Genomic DNA, 23,379 nt, shown 5'->3' on the forward strand with positions numbered 1-23,379 from the left:
TCCTTTTATATTTTATTGAACTGCACTTTGGTCCACATTGTGGTTTTAAAAGTGCTTTTAGAAATAAAGATGGGTTGAGTTTGTAGAGGATTGGGAGCCATTTCTTTTTGGATTACAATTTCATCTCTCCTGTGTTTGAGGGAGGGAGGGAGGGAGGGAGGGAGGGGAGTTTATTGCATTTCGTCTTTAATTGTGTTAAGAATTATTTCCGTTTCTAAACAAAGCATTAGACCTGGGTTTTGTTTGTTATTTTGTCATATGCCCATCCCTGAAGCATTTCTGATAATCGGCTACATAAAGAAGAAAAATAAATAAATATGAAAGATTTTGTTGTACACGTGTGTCCATTATTTCTTTGCCTCGAGCCTAGGCTGTAACACAGCATCAAATGTCAGAAGAAAAACTCACTCTCTTCTCTACACTGGCCAAAAGGGGATATTAGAGCCTTGTGAAAGGTGTAAAGTAAGTGAAGTATTTCTTTCCTGAACTGTTACATTTTATTGCCTGTCTTGTCGTATAATGATTTCATTGATGTCTTAAAATGGCTCCGAGGAACTGCACATCATGATGCATGTAATGACTCAATACATTCAGATTTATCAAAATATCATTATTGGATCGCAAGTAAAGATGCATCAAATGCGGTCAATAGTGAAACTGTGTGAGTGAGCATTGCAATGTTGTGTTGTAAGATGCAACACAAATTGCCATTCGTTCAGTGCTCATGGCGGACACCCATGTCTCCAACGGGACTTCCAGGACCGCGGGGGCGATCTGACTGTGCCTGAGAACGGTGAACCTTCCTCGGCATGCCACCGGAGCCTCTGGGGCCCTGGAAGTCGTGACCCACTGCAGGTTTTGGACTTGGAGAAATTAGTGTTTGTAAAATTACAAGGAGGGATGCTATTCAAGCAAATTATCTCTACTTGTCAAGTTCTTGAACATGGATCATACTAGTTAGACAATGCGGTACCCAATCAAAGAGAAGCAAAGACCGTACTTTAAAGGCCCTTTCACACTGGACGCGATTTTGACGCACAAATAATTTGCACGATGGTTTTATTTTTTGATCAGCTGTTTGTGTAATGAGTGCTTCCACACCGAACGCGAATGTGCTGCGGCAAAAAAACAACTTATTTTTTTCGCTTCATTGTCGATTTTTTTTTTACTTTGTGGCGACAGAAAAGGCTTCAGCCAATCACAAACTACAAGGACAACAATTTGAAAGACAATGTGTGGCGTAGCATTGCAACCAACTCGGTTATCATGACTGTGAGTGTGTTGTGTGATAGTTTTAGTCGTTGTACAGGGCGTGCAGAATTATTAGGCACGTTGATTTTCTGATCATATTTTATTTCCAGGAACATTTTGCCAATTCCAAACCATATTAATCTTAATAACAACTATTAATTTTGTATTTAATCATTTATAAGTGATATATAATTGTTCATGAAGGCTGGAAATGAAAAATGTCTTATTTTCAGGTGTGCAGAATTATTAGGCAAGTTTTCTTTTAAAGATAAAATAAGCCAAAAAAGAGATTTAACAAAGACTGAAAAGTCAAAAATTATTAAATCCCCATGAGAAGAATGCAATACTAATGCAATACTAGAGATTGCAGTTAAGGCATGACCATTGGAAAGTGAAATACTCATTAGGTCAGCAGGGTCAGACAAAAACAGGTGGATAAGAAAAGACACATTAACTGCAAAAGAATGAAGAATTATGGTGAAGAATTAAGTGTGAAACCATCAGGAACCCTTTAGTCTTCGGCACCACCATTTTCCAGAACTGCAACCTACCTGGAGTCTCCAGAAGAGCAAGGTGTCAGGATCTCAGAGACTTAGGTTAGGTAAAGAATCCTAAAAAATGACCCCCTCTTAATAAGAATCACAAGCTGAAGAGTAGTAAAATACATGAAGACTGATTTTTTATAGGCTTTATAGACAGACTGATTGAGAGTGACTCTTGAAGGACCAGCACCACATCCTCTTGTACCACTGTTTGAAGAATTCATCTTCCAGAATCTGAAAGTAAGTTTTGGGTGTTCATTTTTAGTCCATCTCTGCAAAACGGACATCAGGGTAGGAGATGGACTAAAAATGAACTCCCAAAACTTATTAAAAACGTATTCTGGAAGATGAATAGTGTGAAAGTTTCACACTAAACGTTTCCTATAGTGAAATACTGGCATAAAGTTGGCTTGACATTGTAAGTTCATTAGAGGCCGTCGCTAAAGTTGCATACAACATTGACATACATGTTTTTAACTTCAATAGCATTTGATGAGTATCATATGGTAGAAATGTCCAACTAAAACAAATGTGTTCAACAAGCTGACAGAAGTCGATCCATTTCTTTGTTGGAAAGGTGAAATGTTTTATTGTTGTCTTTGTAAATGCTTTCACTTTCCCATATGAGCACAGAGTAGAATCAGAGAGGTTCACGTTCAGCGGACACCGACACACTGTTTTTTGTACTTCTTTCAACAAATGACAACCAAAATCAAATCCATTGAAGCTTGTGAACAGCTTTGAAGCAGCTGCGTGCAAGTTATGCTAATTCACAACCCGAGTGAGAGTCAAACTTGCAAATGTAATGTTAGTTATTAAAAAGCAAACACCTCAACCACTTAGATATCACCGCTTTATGTCATCAAAATCAAACTTGAAATGGCCTGAAAACATGACTGTGAGGGGTTTTCAGTGAGCAACCAGCTTGGTGAAACTGAAAGTACATCGTGTTTGTGACAATGTTTACTGAGCAGGTTGACCGATGATCCGAAAATATTTTGACTATTAAAAAGAATAGCTGAACATCAGTTCAAATTATTAATATATATCAATAAATTATTACTGTCTTTATTTATTATCTTTGTATAAATGTAAAAATGTGTAAAAACACTAACTTGATGAGATTTAGGTATACTTGTTGGTTTTAAAGTCTAGATTTTGTTTTTGAGTAGTACTAGAATATGTTTTCATGCTTGATTGTTCAAAAAACACATTATTTTCACATATTTTACATTATTACAGATCTTTTCTCCACAGTCTGGTTGAATGCGTCATTTTCGATGAAGCCCCTCCTTTCCAAAATACGAAAAGTGTTGTGATTGGTACAATGTGTTCACAATGTGTTCAGGAAATGTCACACCCCCTCATAACCACAAGCTCTACTCAGATGTAAATATTAACAATGGTATCAATTTCAAACCATTTTGAGCCTGATTCAGACCCTGACAATGTTAAAGAACAAGAGGATCGCCCTGAACGGATTTCAAGAACGGACTTTGCAAGCATGGATTTCACAGGACGTTTCAGAGTGCTATGTTTTTTTGGTAATGTTCTTATAGACACAATGTTATCCACTATTTAATCAAATTTGTCGGAAAACTATGGTAATAAAAACAGTAATCGACCACAAAATCATGTATCATTTTCCTAAGGGGCGGTGAACAGTCTTACAAAAGCAAGAGCTTACAAAAGCTACAGTAAACACTACATCAAAACTGTAATGTTAGTTAGCAGGGAAGCGGAGGAAAAGCTTTACATTATTATAGCAACTACATAAAGCTTATAATTGGAACTGTTAATAGACAATACAACTAGAAATAATAAGAAATACTTACAAATTTTGATCCATAAACAACAGATTGTCCCAACAAAATGGGAATAGCTCCATCTTTTAGGAGGAGCTTTTGTGCGTATAGCCTGCATTGTACTCTCTTCTGGAAGCTGTTCTCCATAAAATGTGCAGCGCACAGACAGACGTTAAGGTTATAATGTTCAGGAACAGTGTTAAAAATAAATTTTAACCTCTCTAAGTTCGTCAGGCTTTGAACAAAGTTTTTCCGGGGTGTAAAAAGCAGCCCTTCTCTAAAGCAGCCCAACATGGCCTCATCCCCTTTATTGCATGTTTCTGGGGGGCGGGGTTTATGTAAATTTTAGGGTTTGTGATGTCACCAACCCAGGAAGAAGCTCGTTGTAGTCCCTACCAGCCGTTTGTTGTATTCCTTAAAATGTGATTTTCTGTAAAAGCAAATATCTCTCTTTGCATTGAACTTTGAGCATTGTAACTTTGCAGATGTTTATGATCAAACAGCAACATTACACACTAACTAAAGTTAGAAATGTGAAATCATAATCAACCACTCCTTTAACAAATAGAACATTACTTAAATTGTTAACGTAAAATACAAAATATAAAAAATTGTATGTCATGTAAAGTAATGTTTATTTAACCAGAAAAATGTGACAACATTAAGTGTAATTGGGACATAAATTTACATTTGATGTATATAAAAAAAAAAACATGGTAACACTTTACTTGAAGGGGTGTGCATAAGACTGACATGACATGACATGAACATGAAGGAGGTTTTATGCATGTTTATGACAACTGTCATTAAGTGTCATTCGCTCAATTATGACATTTTTTTATGCAAATATGACATTGTTTGAGCTGTCTTTGTTATGACAACTTGACATAAATCAATACATCATAACCTGTCGTAAATGTGTCATAAACATGACATAGCAGATTATTATCAAACTTAAGAAACTACTTAACATTACATTAAACCAGGGTCCCTGCGGGTCCTTAAAAAGTCTTGAAACGTCTTAAATAAAATTTTCGATTTTTAAGGTCGGAAAATGTCTTGAATTCTGGAATTTTCAATAAGGAGGTCTTAAATTTCATGTCCTACTCCTCATCCTTTTTTTTTTTTCAACCGCAATTTGACCAGCGCAACATTTGGGGGCAGCACTTCGATCTATGTGGGTGCAACCTGCATCATTCCATAGGTGACATACGAGTAAGTGATTGATGAATGTGTTGCGTTGATGGTTCGCCACCACGGCATTTTGCGAAATCGCAAGCATGGGCAAATGTTTGTTTAATGACAATTGGTTGGAGGACGAAAAGTATCGGGGGTGGCTGAAGAAACCAGCACCCCGATTGTCAGGTCTCGCTATCTTGGTTGTCAGTTTTTGGGCCACTCAACGGCAGAAGACTTGCTGGCAGAAGACCGCATTTTAAGGTAAGACTCTCAAAGTAAGATCTAAAATGCTTTGAATGTTAAAATGCTTTGTGTGTTTTCATGTTATTTCCTAATGAATATTTGGGACAATATATCAATGCATTGCGATTCTTGGATTGATTCCCTTTTTTTCCGAATGCATTGCGAATTGATTCTGAGGCTAGTTTTTAACCGCAGACTCGAATGATCACGAAGAAGAGCGCTCGTGCGTTCGGCTGAGAATGTACTTAATATAAAGCTTTTATGACGCGAGATTAATGTAAACAGCCCACTGCAAACACCCTTGTACTTCGCTTCAACCTTTTCGAACTTTATGAATTATTATTTTATAGTAGGTTCAAGTGGTATGTGTAAGGCATCTAAAGCACGCAGTGCCATCTGCTGTTAAAAACTAAACTTAGAATCGATTCGAGAGAGAATCGCGATGCATTCCGAAAAATTGGAATCGATCCAGAATAATTTCTCGATTCAGGATGCATCGATATATTGTCCCAGCCAATCAGTTAAAAAAATGTTGTGGGTGGGTGACATCTAGGCATAGGCCTACTGCATTCTGAATGGAAGGCAGTGCTGTAAATAACTTTATTGTATAAAGCATTCAATATGCATTAAGCTTCTTGCATATTTTTTATGTGAAAAGTAAAATTGAATTGAATTAAATAATGTAGGCCAGTTCATAATTAGACTCCAAATATTTGTTTTGTGCTTCTCAATTTTAGGTTAACAATTTTGACACTGAACCATATCACATAGGCCCAATTTGCGAGCATTCACTATTATAGCTTAAAGGAGAACTCCGGTCAATTTTAACATTGAGCTCATTTTTTTGTAAATTTGGAGTGATGTCAATACAGAGAACAAAGACAAAAATCGGTGTTGCCTACACCATGTTATCCTCTTTTTAAAATTTGCACCCTGTTGACTTCAATGGGGCAAGTTTTAAACCTGCTTTTAGCCTCTTAACATCCTTGATGTGTCATTACAAGTGCACAGCCAATGTGAGTGATTCCTTCAGAGTGAACACGAGTGAATCTGACTGCAGTAGATGTGAAAGATATGGATAAAAATAATGTTATTTCAGCCAGCGCTCATACCTGTATTTACATCCTGTTTTCGGTCGAAGGCCATATTTTAAAAAGTGGATAACATGATGTAGGCAACACTGATTTTTGTCGTTGTTCTCTGTATTGACAGCACTCCAAATGTACAAAAAAATGAGCTCAATGTTAAAATTGACCGGAGTTCTCCTTTAAGATGTGTTTCTCAAATTTTTTTTCGAACCAAGGACCACTTAGCCAATTTTAAAAAACAAAAACAATCTTGACATATTTGGATTAATGATCATCCCTATGCATGTAAAAATAAAGTCCATTTTAGTCTTCTGAAACCATGGCTAACTTCATGATTAGAAAACAAGTCATGAGAAGTGAATTGGAAATGTTCAACAGTGTCACAGTCCATGTCAGTCATCAAATTTTTGTTGATGACTTTTGCTCACAGACCTCTTTGGTAATCTGACATACTACCAGTGGTCCCCAGACCACAGTTTGAGAATCACTTTAGACAAACCATCTAATCTGAGTGAATATGAATGAAAACGTTATCATTCTTGAGGTGGACTTTGTTTTGATTTTATTTTTTTATAATTTCAGGAGGGCACCAAGGTACTTAATTTAAGGAACATGCTTTCTGTGTCAATGGATGGACCCGCAGTAAATTGGAAATTCATGGATCTCCTACAATTGGAACATGGAGAACAGTTTGGGGGGATTCAACTCCATAAGCATGACTGTTTTCATGCTATTCTGTTTGTATACTGTTATAAATGTATATCTTCTTTGGATTGCCAGGTTGGCATTAATCCCATTGTTGACCATATTGGAAGTTTGACATCTTCACAGCACTGAAAGTAGTAGCTGAACAAAGCACTTTTAAATAAATTTCTGATCCTGATCTTTCCTACAATTGTCTGACTGGATCTTCATTCATTAGGTCTATGCATGATTAGAAAACAAGTCATGAGAAGTGAATATTGAATGTGCTTGCATTTATCTGTGTCTGAAATGGCATGGAAAACACTAATCAGACCCACATTTTCTTGGGGTAGAACCCCCAAACCCACCTCAAGGCTATTTGGCAGCCACATTTACCCATAATTTAGAGAAAGTATGATGAATACTTTAACTTTTGTGTATTTGTGGGCTTTTGTAATGTCCTGGGGCTGTCTTCCATGTCTTTTTCAATCTGCTATGAGGGGCCAGAATTTAGAAAGTACCTTAAAGGGATAGTTCACTTTGAAATTAAATTTTGGTATGTTTTAGCTTACTTCAAGGGCATCCAAGATGTAGGAGTCTTTGTTTCTGCAGTAGTTTCAATTTTGATATTTTTAGGTCAAACTGTTCTTGTCTGTCAGTCATATAATGCAGGTCTATGGTCACTATCTCAAAGAGCATGCACAGAGAAGTCCAAATTAAACAATTCCCCATCGTAAGTACACCTTGATGGCCTAAGACAGTGGTTCCCAACCTTTTTCCTTGGGGCCCCCCCTATGTACATATTTAACAATCCGTGACCCCCCCCCCCCATATTTATATATATAAATATATATATATTTAGGGGTGTAACGGTTCACAAAATTCACGGTTCGGTTCGATATGATACACTTGTGTCACGGTTCGGTTCAGGACGTTTTTGATACAGCAAAAAGAAAGAAATGCCAGAGAAATTTCCTTGATTTCATTTTTTTTATTCATTTTTTTATTTATTAAAACTAACATCATAAAGTATGATTTTTTTTTTTTTTACTTTGAGCAATTCTAGAGCTATAATTCACTCTTCTTATGAGCATATAAAACAAAACAGCTCCTTGGAAAAAATTAAATGTAATATTGTAGTAGTTATAAACAAAGGTTTATTTTATTTCAGATTAACATTTGAGGGCAGCAATTGTATTCATAATGTAAAAATAAAACCGACGTAATGTTACTTGAAGGCATTATAGCCTACTCCTGTCAAACTTCCATGGGTGCAGTTAGTGTTACTACAGTAAATCCATGGTGAATGTTGCTGATCTGTGGACACTGTTTCTTCCTGGTTTCCACGTCAGCGCTGTTTGATCCGTTAATAACGGAGAAATGTGAATGTTTGTCACTAGATCTCGCAGCGATGTTATTACTTCAGTGGCGAATTGAAATAGTTTATTTACTGGATCTCTTATTAGCGCTGTGTAGTAACAGTGTCGCATTATCACGATCGGCTCGCGCTGCTTTGATCCAAACTGATAAACGGTCCTTCAGCCACACAATAACGAGCAGTTTCGTTCCGCTTGCATTGCGTTTGCCATTTGATGTTGGGCAATGTTGTGGTCTCGCCGGCGTCTCTTACATTATGAGCGCGCTTGCCACGCGCAACGCGCCTATACATTTGAAATAACGAAATTGTAATTGAAATTCACCTCAAAGCATATCCGCTCCCGCTCAGGGGGGCGCGGACCCCAGGTTGGGAACCAATGGCCTAAGACATTTCCTGTACGTCTAAATATGTTTAGATCTTCACAGTGAAAGGTAACACTTACGAAATCTCTGTGTAAACAATGAGTGACGTATACGCGCGAAAGATCATTTCCGGTGCTTGCCCAGACCGAAGCACCCGCGCCCTCAGATCACTTGGACGCGGCTGTGTCAAGAGGTAAACACGATAAATACTGTTCGTTTTCTCACACAAACCGCTCGTTTCGTGTCTTAGGCCATCAATGTGTACTTGCGATGGGGAATTGTTTAATTTGGACTTCTCTGTGCATGCTCTTTGAGATAGTGACCATAGACCTGCATTATATGACTGACAGACAAGAACGGTTTGACCTAAAAATATCAAAATTGAAACTACTGCGGAAAAAACGACACCTACATCTTGGATGCCCTTGAGGTAAGCTAAAACATACTAAAATTTAATTTCAAAGTGAACTATCCCTTTAAATGCTGATAGTTTATACGTGGTATAATGTATAAAGGTGAATCAGCACTTGGTATAAAAGTTTTTGCGTCCCTGTGACCTGTCTTGAGCGTGGCTCTGGTGAGCTGTGCCACGCTAATGCTTCGCCACATCATTCTGTGTTGTCGCGCTGAACATTTTCCTGTTTTTTTGTTGTGGTAAAGTCTCAAATTTTCCTTTTAGAGGACTTAAAAAGGTCTTAAAAGTTATTAAATTTGCTGTTAAAAAATGTGCAGATACCCTGTAAACTGTCATGTGGTTGGTTTTGACATTGGCTGTCATGAGGCCATTATAACTGTTGTGAATATATTTCTGACCACTATTTTTCCAGTATTCCAGAATTAGTTATAAAATAATTTGACAGTATTAACACTTAAAGACATTTTAATGACAAATTAAATTCGTATCACTGTAGTTGAGGTCAAGAAAAATATTCATGACACTGTTATAAAGGGGGGGTGAAATGCTCATTTTCACTCAATCTCCTGTTAATCTTGAGTACCTATAGAGTAGTATTGCATCCTTTATATCTCCAAAAAGTCTTTAGTTTTATTATATTTATAAAAGAAAGATAGGCTGCACCGAGTCTTTCCGGAAAAAAACGAGCGGCTGGAGGCGGGCCGTGTGGGCGGAGCTAAAGCTGTGCTAACGCGCCGAGCTAACAACACACAGAGACGTTTGTTCAACAGTTTTACTCACCGTCCGGTTCCAACGCACGACCGCAAACCTTTATCATTGTGACTGCTCGATCCTTAAGCATTAGACGATCTGCAAATCCGTCGATCTGGGCTTTGTTTATAAAACAATCATCGTCGAAATGCAGGGAACATGCACAACCTCCGTTGATGCTCTGGAAAAACAAACTCCATCCACTATTCCCTTAACGCTGGGTTCTTTGGGAATCTGTGCAGGGTTGTCTTGCCCTGGCAACCAAAAACCCACTTCTTTGGTGACACTGACTTCCCTAAAGCCGAGCATAGCGCTTTGATGGGCGTACTGCTTTCGCTCTCTTGCTCTGGTCTACGGTTGCGCGCGCGCCCGCGTCCGTTTTTGGAACAGAAATACTCCTTCAAACGTACAATTTCATTTTTGAAACTTTGTCCATGTTTAGCATGGGAATCCAACTCTTTAACAGTGTAAAAAACTCAGTATGCATGAAATAGCATTTCACCCCCCCTTAAAATTATTTGACAGTACTCTCATTCCTGCGTAATAATCAAGAAACTTTGCTGCCGTACCATGAGTCCAGCAGGCGTAATGATATGAAGCAGCGCCTGAAAATATGTCTAATAGGTTAGACAAACTTAGTCCCGGTCACGTTGGAAGTTACTGAGCTGGGGACTATTTTCAGGCGCTGCACCATATCATTACGCCTCATGGTACGGCAGAATGAGAGTATAGTTCCTAATGTCATCTTTGCATTAAAAATGACATAATTGAGCGAATGACACTTAATGACAGTTGTCATTAACATGCATAAAACCTCCTTCATAATGACACGTCATGATTATGAAGATGTCCTGTCAGTCTTATGCACACCCCTTCAAGTAAAGTGTTACCAAAAACATTAATAAAACTATGAGGACTTTGGCTCCTCATTTCAGAACACCACTGTAGTCAATGAACAATAAACTGGGTTAAGAGAATGAATTATAACATAAATCTTACGTAGTTCACCTTTGAAAATGCTGAGCCATTTGAAAATCTTTCCACACATTTAAAACTCTTCTCACATCGGCATGACTTTTCAGGTGTATCTGTGTGATGGCAAAAGTTTTTTCTAATGCTGATCAAAATTAAATAATTTTCCCTCAGAATGAATAAGCAGGTGGTTTTCAAAATTGCTCCTTTTCCTAAACCTTTTGCCACACTCGGAACGCTAAAGTTTCTTTCCAGAATGAATTTGCAAATGATGTTTCAAGTTTCTAAGATATGTGAAACTCATGTCACACTGAGGACACCTGTAAGGCTTCTCTCCGGTGTGAATTCTTATGTGAATCTTAAGGTTTCCTTTAATTGCGAAACTCTTTCCACACTGATCACAAGTGAACGGCTTCACTCCAGTGTGAATTCTCATGTGGGCAGTCACATGTCCTTTATATGTAAAACTATTTCCACACTGATCACATGTGAACGGCTTCTCTCCGGTGTGAATTCTCATGTGAGTCTTAAGATTTTCTTTTCGTGAGAAGCTTTTCCCACACAGATTGCAGGGGAAAGATTTCTCTCCAGTATGAATTCTCATGTGGGCATTCGCATGTCCTTTATGTGTAAAACTCTTTCCACACTGATCACATGTGAACGGCTTCACTCCAGTGTGAATTCTCATGTGGGCATTAAAGTGTCCTTTTTGATTAAAACTCTTTCCACACTGTTGGCAGGTGAATGGACTCTCTCCAGTGTGAACTCTCATGTGGACATCAAGGCTTGTTTTATGAGTGAAACTGTTTCCACACTGTTGGCAGGTGAAATCACTTTCTGTCTTCAGAGCTCCTTTTCGTGAGGAAACCTTTTTTGTCACTGAGCAACCAAAAGATTTTTCTCCAGTTATGTAATCATAATCTTTCATATGCTGATTTTTCTCTTCCATTTCCATCAGTTCTTCACTCTCCTCTTTCAGCTGCATCAGGTCTAAAGCAAAGCAAAAGCAAATATAAATGAACCCTTATTTAATGGTACAGAGCAACACACCAAACTGCAAGTCTTTCCTCAGTGTACTGCCTACTAAAATAGTGTTTATAAGCGCAGCTTAAAGAGATTAAAACAGCTCTTTTTCTGCTGTTCCATAAGCGCCACCTACCATTAGAGAGTGGATTTACTTTTTCATTCAGCCTGTCTGCCATTTTTGTTCAGACCAATGCTAAAATCGGACCAAATTTAGATTGTAAATTTTAACCGATAGATCTCAACAACTTATCAAAATCTCAAAACTTGGCATAATAAGGTACCCTATGTGTCAGGGTTGTGGGTGAGGGATGAAGTGAGGACTCAAGTGCAGAGTTGATGGGATTTATTTTAATAATAAAAATAAAACAAAATACAAATAAAAACTACCCCAAGGGGGAAAACATGACTTGGCTAGGCTTGGCATGGCATGGCTAAACTTGACTTGAAGCACACAGCAGGGAAACCCACAGTGTACATATGACGACGAACCAGCACAGGACTGCAAACACAGTCCTGTGAATCCCGACACAGAACCGAAACTAAACTAGACCGATGTGTCGGGTTCCAAACACCACGCCCCGCACATGTAACAAGGCACGTAGACAAGTGAGTGCACAGCTCGAGCACGCTCAAAACCGCGCACTCAGACAAAGACGAGACAAAAACCGGGAGTGTCAGAGCTCTGTCACAAAATCAGGAATTTAACTAGACAGGAGTGACAGAACCCTGACACTACCCCCCTCCCCCCTCTAAGGGACATACAAAACAAGACAGGAACATGACAATACAAGATTGAAACACAACAGACAACAAGACAGGCAGATGAAATGAAAAACAGACAGGGAGGGGAGGGAAGGGGAGCCAAGTCAGAGCCAGCAGAACATCCACAAAGTCATGAGGAACCAGGGAGGGATGGGCGGGTTGAGCCAGGGAGGCTCAGGCGGGACAGGATTCCAGGCAGGGGTTCAGGGTGGAACTGGAGGGATGGACCAGGGAGACTCCGGCGGGTCAGGAGTCCCGGCAGAAGGCCAGGGCCGTGTTGGGGGAACAGATCAGGCAGGCTCCAGCAGATCAGGAGTCCCAGCAGAAGGCCAGGGCGGTGCCGGAGAGACAGACCAGGCGGGCTTCGGCGGTTCAGGATTCCCGGCTGAGGGCCAAGATGGATCAGGCGGATCTGGATACTTGGCAGAAGGCCAGGGTGGGTCAGGCAGCAAAGACAGAACCATCAGGGCAGGCAGAGCAGGCTGGCCAGGCTTGGGCAAGACAGGGACTATAGTGAGGAAGGGAAATCCCACAAATATAACTGCTCCAAAGGATGCATGGCCGATGCAATGGGCACAGGGCAGACAGTTCTCTGGGACAGCCTCCGGGCTGGCAGCGGGCTCTGGGACGGACTCTGGGCTGGCTACGGGCTCTGGGACAGCCTCAGGCCGCTCAGGGATGGCATCCGGGGTGCCAACAGGATTGGAGATGGCCGTTTTTGAGGTATGTGCTGCCCAGGCATGTAGGAAAGCTAAGGCAGGACTGATGGTGGAAAAAGGTGGCTTAGGAGGGGATGGAGCTGAGGTAGCCGACAGGGAGGTATGTGCGGCCCAGAAACACATAAGTGCGGCAACATAAAGGGAGAGGGTAGCCTCTTCGACCATGACAGGACAGATGGGGAGAGCAGGCTGCTCAGGAATGGCCTTACAGGGAGCTCTGGGACCACTGGACCAGGTGAAAGAGAAGCCTTCTTCCTCCTCCTATGCTTGCGAGGTCGAGGCAGTAGGAAGGAGCTTGACGCTTCTGGGGGCGCCGCAGCCTCTTCGGTCACCTCTGTGGGTGCTGCAGGCACTTCGGTTGCCACTGGAGGCACTGCAGCCTCTTGGGTCACCTATGTAGGTGCTGCAGGCACTTCGGTTGCCACTGAAGGCGCTGCAGCCTCTTCGGCCGCCACTGGGGTAGCTGCAGGTACTTTGGTTGCCACTGGGTTCACTGCAGCCTCTTCGGCAACCACTGGGGTTCTGAGGGAACTGCAGCAGTTTTAGCAGGAGTATTTGCATGGCGAGCAAGAAAATCCACAAAACCCCAAAAGGTCAGGTGGTCCAGGCCTCTCATTGTCCACCAGCTGGGGGGTCATCAAGGGCAGAGTTAAAAAGATCCTTGAGAGCCGCGTTGTTGAACCCCAGCCCCTCTGCAGCGTCGCTGAACTCTAGAGCAAACTTCCTCAGATCAGTTCCCCTTTGATGGAGGGAGCTCGAGGCCTTGAACTGGAGAATACGTTCATAGAGGGGGCTGGAGAGAGTGGAGGCTGGTGGATGATGCAAGCCCTTCTTGCGCTGAGTCCTCATAATGGCTGGTTCGTTCTGTCATGGTGTGGGTGAGGGATGAAGCGAGGACTCAAGTGCAGAGTTGATGGGCTTTATTTTAATAATAAAAATAAAACAAAATGCAAACAAAAACTACCCCAAGGGGGAAAACTTGACTTGACTTGACTTGACTTGAAACACACAGTGTACATACGACGATGAACCAGCACAGGACTGCAAACACAGGGAGAATAAATAGGGAGAGCAAACAAAGCTGGTAACGAGGGAGGACAGGTGGGGAAAATGAATCAATAATCAGGTAACAAGGTGGGCGGGGTTAGACAATCGACAGGAGAGCACATGGCACAAGGAAAAACATGACAAGCCATGTGCTCACATAAAACACAAGTCACATGGCCAGTAAAATTAATCACAAGCCATGTGCTTACACAGAACGAGACATGAACACGCAGCCAATGAGAACTCACAAGCCACGTGTTCACACAGAACATGACAACATAAAAGCACACAGCTAGTGTAAAACACAAGCTGTGTGCTACTCAAAACAAGACTCATCCTGTGCGTTCACAACAGAAGACAAACACGCGGAGCATGGGTGTCTGAATCCCGACAAAGAACCGAAACCAAACTAGACCTATGTGCCGGGATCCCAACACCACACCCCGCACATGTAACAAGGCACGTAGACAAATGATTTCAGTGTGTGTATGAGTACTGTTTGAACATTTCTAGCATGTGTATGGAGGACCAAGACGTTGCTGAAGCCATGGACAGATTAGAGAAGGCTGAGTTTTCAGAGGACAGAATCGATGTTCTGGAACCCCTTTAACTTCGCCTTTACTGAAATGAATGACGGATGTTCCTTGGACATGTAGTTGATGTCATGAATCTTAAAGTATTCTGTCAAACTGAGGCAGAAGGAAGTGCATAATGTGTCTGTGTGGAAACTACTGTATTTCCGGTTTAATTATGTCGATTGCAAGTAGGGCTGGACCCGAATATTCGAATATTCGTTCAGTGGGTTGGTATTCGATTTGAAAATTTGACATTCGAATATTCTTTTCTTTTTTTTTTTTTCACACCTGGGATCCCCCGCGAAACGGTTCTCATTCGCGCTTGAATAAGGCCGGCGACACACTGGCTGTGTGGCGTGAGCGTCTCAGCTGCGTGGCGTGTCCGTTTTCGGCTCCCATGTTAACAGGTTGGAGTTTGCACACTGCCTGCGTGAGACAACGCGTCTCAGGCGTGGCTCGAGCCATGCGAAAACGCGTGCATGCTAGAAATAGAACCGACGCCTAAAAGTGTTCCAGCAACGGGAGTGTTCTCTGGCTAGAGCGCAGAACAGCGGAGTTTGTATGGACCGAAGTGCATGCCTGAGCTTGTGTTTTGGGTTAAGCTGCGTTGCTTTGACATTGTGGAAAACAGAATAATAGAAACAAAATATATTAGTCTTTTTACCCGTTATTATCAATCTAAATTAATCTCGTTTTTAATTTAACTTAATTTCGTTTTTTCTTTATTTAAATTTCGTTTTTCTTTATTTAAACTTCGTTTTTCTTTATTTAAATTTACCCTTTACCGTGTCAGTAATTTGTTAGTCAGATTAGACTACCTTAAAAGTATTGCTTAATTTAACAGACCTGTGTGTGTGCATTTTATATCACTTGCAGTGTCCGTTCTCGGAGCATAAGCCCTGCTCGCGTGAGGTGCGGCGCTTCCCGCTCGCGCTGTTCTGTAGTTTATTAAAAGTTGATTAATTCTGAACGTGTTGCGTCTCGCGTGTCCATCTATAGCCTATTGCACCAAATGTGACACTGCACTCCCTTGTGAAGTCGATTGGATGAACGGTTCTCGAAATAATAACAATGCAAACGGACAGACAGACACATAGAGATTCCTGCCTTTATTAGAGAGAAGAATATGTTCAGCCCCCTCTCTCCGAAGCTTCGATGTTCATTACTACCGAAGCTTCGAAGCTCATAAAATGGTATTCGGACCAGCCCTAATTGCAAGTGACGTCACTTGCAGAGGAATCTCAGATGACTGAGCATGCAACTCTGCTGCCAGATGCTATTAGTGGCACACAGGGCAAGGTCAGTCATGCTGCGCAGCTCGTTGGAAGGCCACAGAGTCAGGACCAGTTTTAACCATGGTGCGGGATCTTGGCCTGGTAGACTTAAAGGGCCATTGTATGAAGGGCGGATCCAGCTTGACCATTCACGGCATATGCTCTGGCCGTGAGGGCAGATGTAATTCTGCCTGGCTTATAGGGGTGTGAACCTACACTGGTCTCACGGTTCAGTACGATTACAATTATCATGTCATCGATTCAGTTCAATTCGATATCACGATGCAACACGATGCACCGCATCCTCAATTTTCAATTTTACTTCAAAAGTGATGTGTGCGTGTGTGTGTGTGTGTGCGCGCTTGTGTGATCGCTTGTTCGGGAAGTCGCAGTGACAGAAACAATGACATTCCAGTTTAAGTTTCAAGGGAGTAAAGCTTGTTTATGCCATTAAGAAAAGGAAAATAAAGAAATGTTCATTTAAAAGCAGCGCTCATTAATCAGTGTATTATGTTACCATTAAAGATGTGCGCATCAACCGTCGCCGAATCCGCTGTTGAAGGTGACGATCATCCATTTATATTTACGCGTAACACAGAATAATTGTAATTTGACCATCGGGTGCGGATACTTAAATCAGAGAAAGTTATTGGGGTGGATGGATGATTTATTTTTGGCTGCGGATTCGGGTGACTTTGGAGCTCATCGCTTATTCTAAAGCAGTCAGACTCTGCCAGGCGCTAACAGCTCGCGGTGAAAAAGGCTAACATGGTTTATCAAGTTAGTGGTATTACCTCCTGCATATTCTAGTTGTGCGTGACATGAGCGCACACAGCGCATGTCTTCTGCAGGTCGTGCTTATCAGGTTGTTCATAAAAGCCGAAATGTTCCCAGATGTAGGCTTTTAAAGTAGTTGGAGCATTTTTAATTTTCTCACACACGCTTCTCACCTCCCTCTGCCATTGTATGCTACCGCGACAAAGCACGTACACGACAAATGACGTCAGAAAAGCATCAGTACATTATAATCAGTTATGAACTATTACTGAACCGATTCCGAATCATCATTGTGTTTATACCAGCCGTGCCGTGGCATGTTTCAGAAGCGGCTCTCTGCGCTGCTTCGCTAAAAGATAGGTACCTGGTCTACACCGCACAGTTCAAATACAAAATCCTCCTGCTCACAGGCACTGTACGTGAAATACAGATACAAAATAATTGAGGATGTATTTTATTTTTGTGCTGACTAAAACACAGCTACAAATCTTTTATCCTTGTCATTCATAACTGGACTTTTAAGTGTATTAACTGTGTCTGTAGGCTACAGCACAACAAAGTAGAATATAACAATATACACTAGGGATGCACGATATTTATGGGACAAATAAATTATCAGGCGATGTGGGTGAAAATGACGTTTATTGCTCCGATAAATGAATGAAATCCGATAACTAGATCCGATAAAGTACGCTTGCCGGTAAATCAATCAATCATCAGTCTGATTTATCCGAGATTAATTTGCTTTCCGAGTGCACGTGACTGCAGCTTTAAAACGGTGTCATGACTCACACTCATTACGTCATCATCTGTGAACATGTTTAGCAAGGATTCCGAGAGGAGGAAAAAAGGCAAATCTTATATCTCACTTGAAAGGTCGTCATCGCGGCGAAGCTGTATTAAAAGAATATGAAGCAGACGCGGCAGCAGCTATGAGCGCACGGAGCGTCGATGTCCCCATTCAGTAGGCATTTGTAAATTGTAAAAAGATTTCCAGAGACAGCGAAAAGGCTAAAGCGATAAACGACTAAGTAATGGAATTTATAGTCCTTGATGACCAACATTTATCCGTGGTAGAGGATCCGGGTTTTCGACAGTTAAAGGGATAGTTCACTTTGAAATTAAATTTTAGTATGTTTTAGCTTACCTCAAGGGCATCCAAGATGTAGGTGTCGTTTTTTCCGCAGTAGTTTCAATTTTGATATTTTTAGGTCAAACCGTTCTTGTCTGTCAGTCATATAATGCAGGTCTATGGTCACTATCTGAAAGAGCATGCACAGAGAAGTCCAAATTAAACAATTCCCCATCGCAAGTACACATTGATGGCCTTAGACACGAAACGAGCGGTTTGTGTGAGAAAACGAACAGTATTTATCGTGTTTACCTCTTGACACAGCACACGTCCAAGTGATCTGAGGGCGCGGGTGCTTCGGTCTGCGCAAGCGTCGGAAATGATCTTTCGCGCGTGTACGTCACTCAATGTTTACACAGAGATTTCGTAAGTGTTACCTTTCACTGTGAAGATCTAAACATATTTAGACGTACAGGAAATGTCTTAGGCCATCAAGGTGTACTTACGATGGGGAATTGTTTAATTTGGACTCTGTGCATGCTCTTTGAGATAGTGACCATAGACCTGCATTATATGACTGACAGACAAGAACAGTTTGACCTAAAAATATCAAAATTGAAACTACTGCAGAAACAAAGACACCTACATCGTGGATGCCCTTGAGGTAAGCTAAAACATACCAAAATTTTATTTCAAAGTGAACTATCCCTTTAAGTGAAAAGATATGTACTTTGGAGGAGGGTAAGATGTGTAAATTGTAAATGTAGTGCAAATTGTAAATCATTTTAAGTTTATTATTTATTTTATGTCAAACTATATAATTTCAGAGAAATCTCAACTATGCCCTATGCACTTTTAAGGATGCACTTTTTTCTCTTTCTTTTTTCGAGGTTGACAAATGTCAATGCATTTTATTTATTATGTATTTAAAAAATATGTGACTTAATGTCTATATACCTTCCTCATTCCAATGTACTAAAGGTTGAATAGATGCATTTCTTTGTTATGCATGAAATACTTTAATATAAATGTGTTGTTTATGAGTTGTTAGCCTAAGTGCAGATAAACCATATCAAACCAGACTCTCCTGACCAAATAGGCAGTAGAATTGACCAACGAGACTGTGGTCTATATACAGTCACTATTTCCTCATTCCCAAAAACAACGGCGGCTTGCATCCCATTCTGGATCTAAGAATGTTAATCCGAGCTCTGGCGAAACGCTCATCCAAAATGATCACTGTAAAACAGATCCTTGCGCATATTCAACATGGGGACTAGTTTATAGAAATGGATTTGAAAGATGCGTACTTTTACATTCACATAGCTCCTCATCACAGGGGTTTTCTGATGTTCTGATGTTTGCTCATCAGTTCAAAGCTCTGCTATTTGGGCAGGCTTTGGCATCCCACACATTCACAGAATGCATAATTGCAGCGCTTTCCCCCTTGAGACTTTTGCATGTTGCATGTTGAACTACCTGGACATTATCAACCAATCACAGCAGATGCTGGAAAAACCATAATTCTTGCGCACCTAGCTCATCTTGGTCTTTCAGTGAACATGCAAAAGAGCTGCACGCTTATGTGGACACAACCAGCTTATTGCATGTGGCGGAACAGCTATTCGTCTGTTATAGGGGTGTTAAGAAAGGCTATTCAGTGTCAAAGCAGAGGCTTTCACACTGGATAGTGGAAGCCATCCACTTAGCTTATATTTCTCAGGAGACTGAATGCCTTATTGGTGTGCGCGCCAACTCCACTAGGACTTTGGCTTCATCTCGGGCTTGGACAAGAGGTACTGTATGTCCATTCAGGACATTTGCTTAGCAGCAGGATGGTCTTCACTGAATACTTTCGCTAAGTTTTATAATCTTGAAATTCCTCTTTTGCACCGCATGTTCTGTTTCATGAGCTACCATTGGATGACTGAGAGACTCGTCACGCCTCTCCATGGTGAGTGGTTTAGAAAGTCGAATATTGTGTTTAGTGCCATCACTGGCGTTTCAAATAGGGCTTAAGCGGGCTCTTTGCTGCTCTTATGTGCTAACTGCGAACAGCATTTTGTCAAGCAGCTCACTTGGCTTATAATGACAGGGCTCCAGCTGAGTCTGCCTGCCCTGTTTTGTGTGCATTTCACTGGTTAAAGTTTTTAATAAATCCCTTTGCTAAGTTGATTGCTTATTGTTACCCGCATATCAAGCTGTCTTGACCCTCTTGAGTCTTGGGTTGTGTATTCACTCCCATTCTACTCTTCTGTTAGATTCGGCTAGTTTTATTGCTGTTGTTTTTTTACACAACAGGGATTTTACATGTTCCCCATCGCATCACAGCTTCAACGCAATGTCGAGAGACCTATCTTGACAGGGAACATCTCAGGTTACTAACGTAACCATGGTTCCCTGAGAGTGGGGAACAAGACACTGTGTAAAAAAAAACATTTGAACCTTGCTTTTGTGGTCGTTCAGTCGAAAGATCCAAAGCAATGGCGCTCAGCGCGGTCTTATATAGCAGGTGCAAAAAAAGTGTCAATCAGGCTTCAGTATTTCGGAGAAAGGGAGTTTCCCCATCGCGTCAGCTTCAACGCAATGTCTAGTTACCTACTCTCAGGGAACCATGGTTACATGAGTAACCCGAGACGTTATCATGCTTTTCACCTTAGAATACTGATATCCAAATAATTAGTAATTCCTTCTGGAGGATTTGGTTATACTTGAGTCATTACTAGTGGGTTACCATTACCTTATATTATACATTATGCATTTTTCACATTAATTATTAATCTGGATATAGTAGTTCTTATTAGTCCTCTGGGAGGTATGAAAAAAATAGTAGCATTGATTAGCTAATAGTGAACTACCACATTCAACTGAGCGCTATTACTTACTAATTGTGACCCTGAATATGCCAAAAATCATTAGGATATTACGTAAAGATCATGTTCCATGAAGATATTTTGTAAATTTCCTACCATAAATATATAAAACATGTATTTCTGAGAGTGAATGCAGCACAATCACGAACATAAATGAACAACTTTAAAGGAGATTTTCTCAATGTTTCGATTTTTTTGCTCCCTCAGATTCCAGATTTTCAAATAGTTGTTGTCCTATCCTAACAAACCATACATCAATGGAAAGTTTATTTATTCAGCTTATATTATGTTTATTATATTATATTTTTATTTAATTCATCTCTTATTCAGCAGGTGATGTATAAATCTCAATTTCATAAAATGTACCCATGTGACTGGTTTTGTGGTCAAGGGTCACAATTCATTCATCACAGTTTCTTGTTAGTTAATAGTAGTAACTAGAGTGTTAATATGGTGTTACTCATTTGTTCCTGAGTAGTTATTCATTAATGACATCTTAATTATCACGACTGCAGGTCATATTTTTATCCTTTAGCTTTTGGAAGCCTGTAAATGTTGTTTTTACTGTGTAGACCTGCTTTGTACACTGTATAGCACTTTGGATCGATCTATTTTGTGTTTAAATATGCTCTATATGTTGTTGTTGTCGACATTTCAATAAGAATCAAATGAAGAGAATGAAACTAACCTGTTTGTTCCTCAGTATCTTCATGTTTCACGCTGTCTTCAATCTTTATGTCTTCACTCTCCTCTTTAATAAACGCCATCTTTATAATAGTGTGTCATGTGGATCTCGGCTGAATCAGGGGATCTTCTGTGTGTTTGGACAGTTTGTCATGTTTAATATTAATAATTAGATAGAAAAATTTACAGAAAGTAAAATAAATACAAACTAAATCTCAATCAGCTCCCTAGTTCAGTAGTCAGCGCACTGGTGAGGGAGTCAATCAGTGATGCTCACTGTTAGTCCTGATTACCAAGAGAATATATTATTTAAAATAAAAAAAGTAACCAACTATTGAAAATTAATAACACATTTACTCATTTGGTAAAACTGACTCGGAGTTGTTGTTGTTGTTTTATCTCCGTTTCTCCATCCCAACTTGACGGAATTCATGTTTATGATAAACTTATTTATGATTTATGATTCAGGGAGAGAAATAAGACGTACTCATTATGTGCTGAAACTAACAATGTTAATGTTAGATAAAACATTACTACGTTACATTCAATAATTAAATAATTTTAATAGACTGTAGAAACTATAAAAAATATATTTAACAGTTTGTATCGATTTAAACACTTTCAAAAGCACAAACCTTTCTTCAGACGAATCACAGACGCAGAAGAGCGACGCACACGTATGACGTCATATCACCTCACCAAAATAAAAGTCCTATTCTGCTAGGAAATTTAGGCTACATACAAAAACGCATACAAGTAATAAGATATTATTAAATTACGATTTGAATTATAGGTTAAATACATAAATACACGTTTAAACATTTCCTGTCCATGGTGTGCTGAAAATGCACATATATAATAATAAAGTCTAATAAAGTGTAGCACATCTAAAAATAACATGTAGTCGGAGGAAAAGATTCACGAGAGACGAGAGCTGCATATTTCCTCCGGGTTTAATAAAATGAATTAAACGGTGTCACACTCATCCGCATACATGGGGATTGAGTGTGAAAAAGCAGACAAATAAACATTCAACTCGGCTCACAAATAGAAAGAGGAACGCATTGATAATGTGCTATTCTGAGTGATATTCAGTCTAGATGCCAGCGTTATTCACAGAAAGACAAGAAGTCTGCATTTTTGAAAAAACATGCTTTCAAAATGTGTTGCGTTTAAGGAATAGTTCACCTGAAAATTACTTTCTGTATAATTTACTCACCCTTGTGTCATCTCAAAATCATATGACTGCAATGTGAAGATGTGTCTCAATCATTATTTTAAACACAAGGCAAAACATTTTGTGATCTTAACTCAAGTTTTAACTGGGTTAAAATGAGATGTTGTTCTGCTGCTTCTCAGTCAAGCGCTTCATGGCCAGATCATATGAAGTCCTTCTGGACGTCTTCTGTCTCAGTCTTCCTCGTCTCACCCTCTTTATGTGGGTCTACAGCTCCTGATGTCCTACAAAATAATTCAGATCAATTAAGATGTGTTTTTATTGATTTGTTGTTGTTATTTTTTTTTTAGAAACACTAAACTGTGCCTGTGTTCACTCATAAGTTCAGTCTTCATAGGTAGCTGACCCTTGACATCTGAGACTTAATATTGATTTAATTAAAAATCTGTGAATTTTAAGACTGCACTTTTTGTCAGTACTTTTTTGTATAGAATGAATTACATACTTCATTTTATTGCTTTTTTATTTATATTCAACTGATTTTATATGCGTTTAAATACTGACACATATGAACTCATACACACTTTTTAACAAGTTTTTTTAATCAGATTTGTCACTATTTGCTTTTTAATAATGGGATATCTCATATAAATGGTTTCTGCATCCAATTACAGGTCTGCGTTTTAGACAGAATATCACAATCTTTTATTAGTAGTTCTTAATC

The 23,379-nt window shown here is 39.9% G+C and overlaps 2 protein-coding genes across 2 annotated transcripts in view; both read left to right on the forward strand.

Moving 5' to 3' along the window:
* The window catches only part of LOC307164966 (uncharacterized protein), a 215,302-nt gene that overhangs the window by 51,465 nt on the left and 140,458 nt on the right, over positions 1 to 23,379 (forward strand). The window lies entirely within an intron of this gene.
* Positions 1 to 23,379, forward strand: part of LOC307164995 (uncharacterized protein) — a 98,530-nt gene that overhangs the window by 51,442 nt on the left and 23,709 nt on the right. The gene's annotated exons all lie outside the window — the stretch shown is intronic.

The sequence above is a fragment of the Squalius cephalus genome, assembly GCF_949319135.1.
Source record: "Squalius cephalus genome assembly, chromosome: 9".
In the NCBI taxonomy this organism is placed as follows: Eukaryota; Metazoa; Chordata; class Actinopteri; order Cypriniformes; family Leuciscidae; genus Squalius; species Squalius cephalus.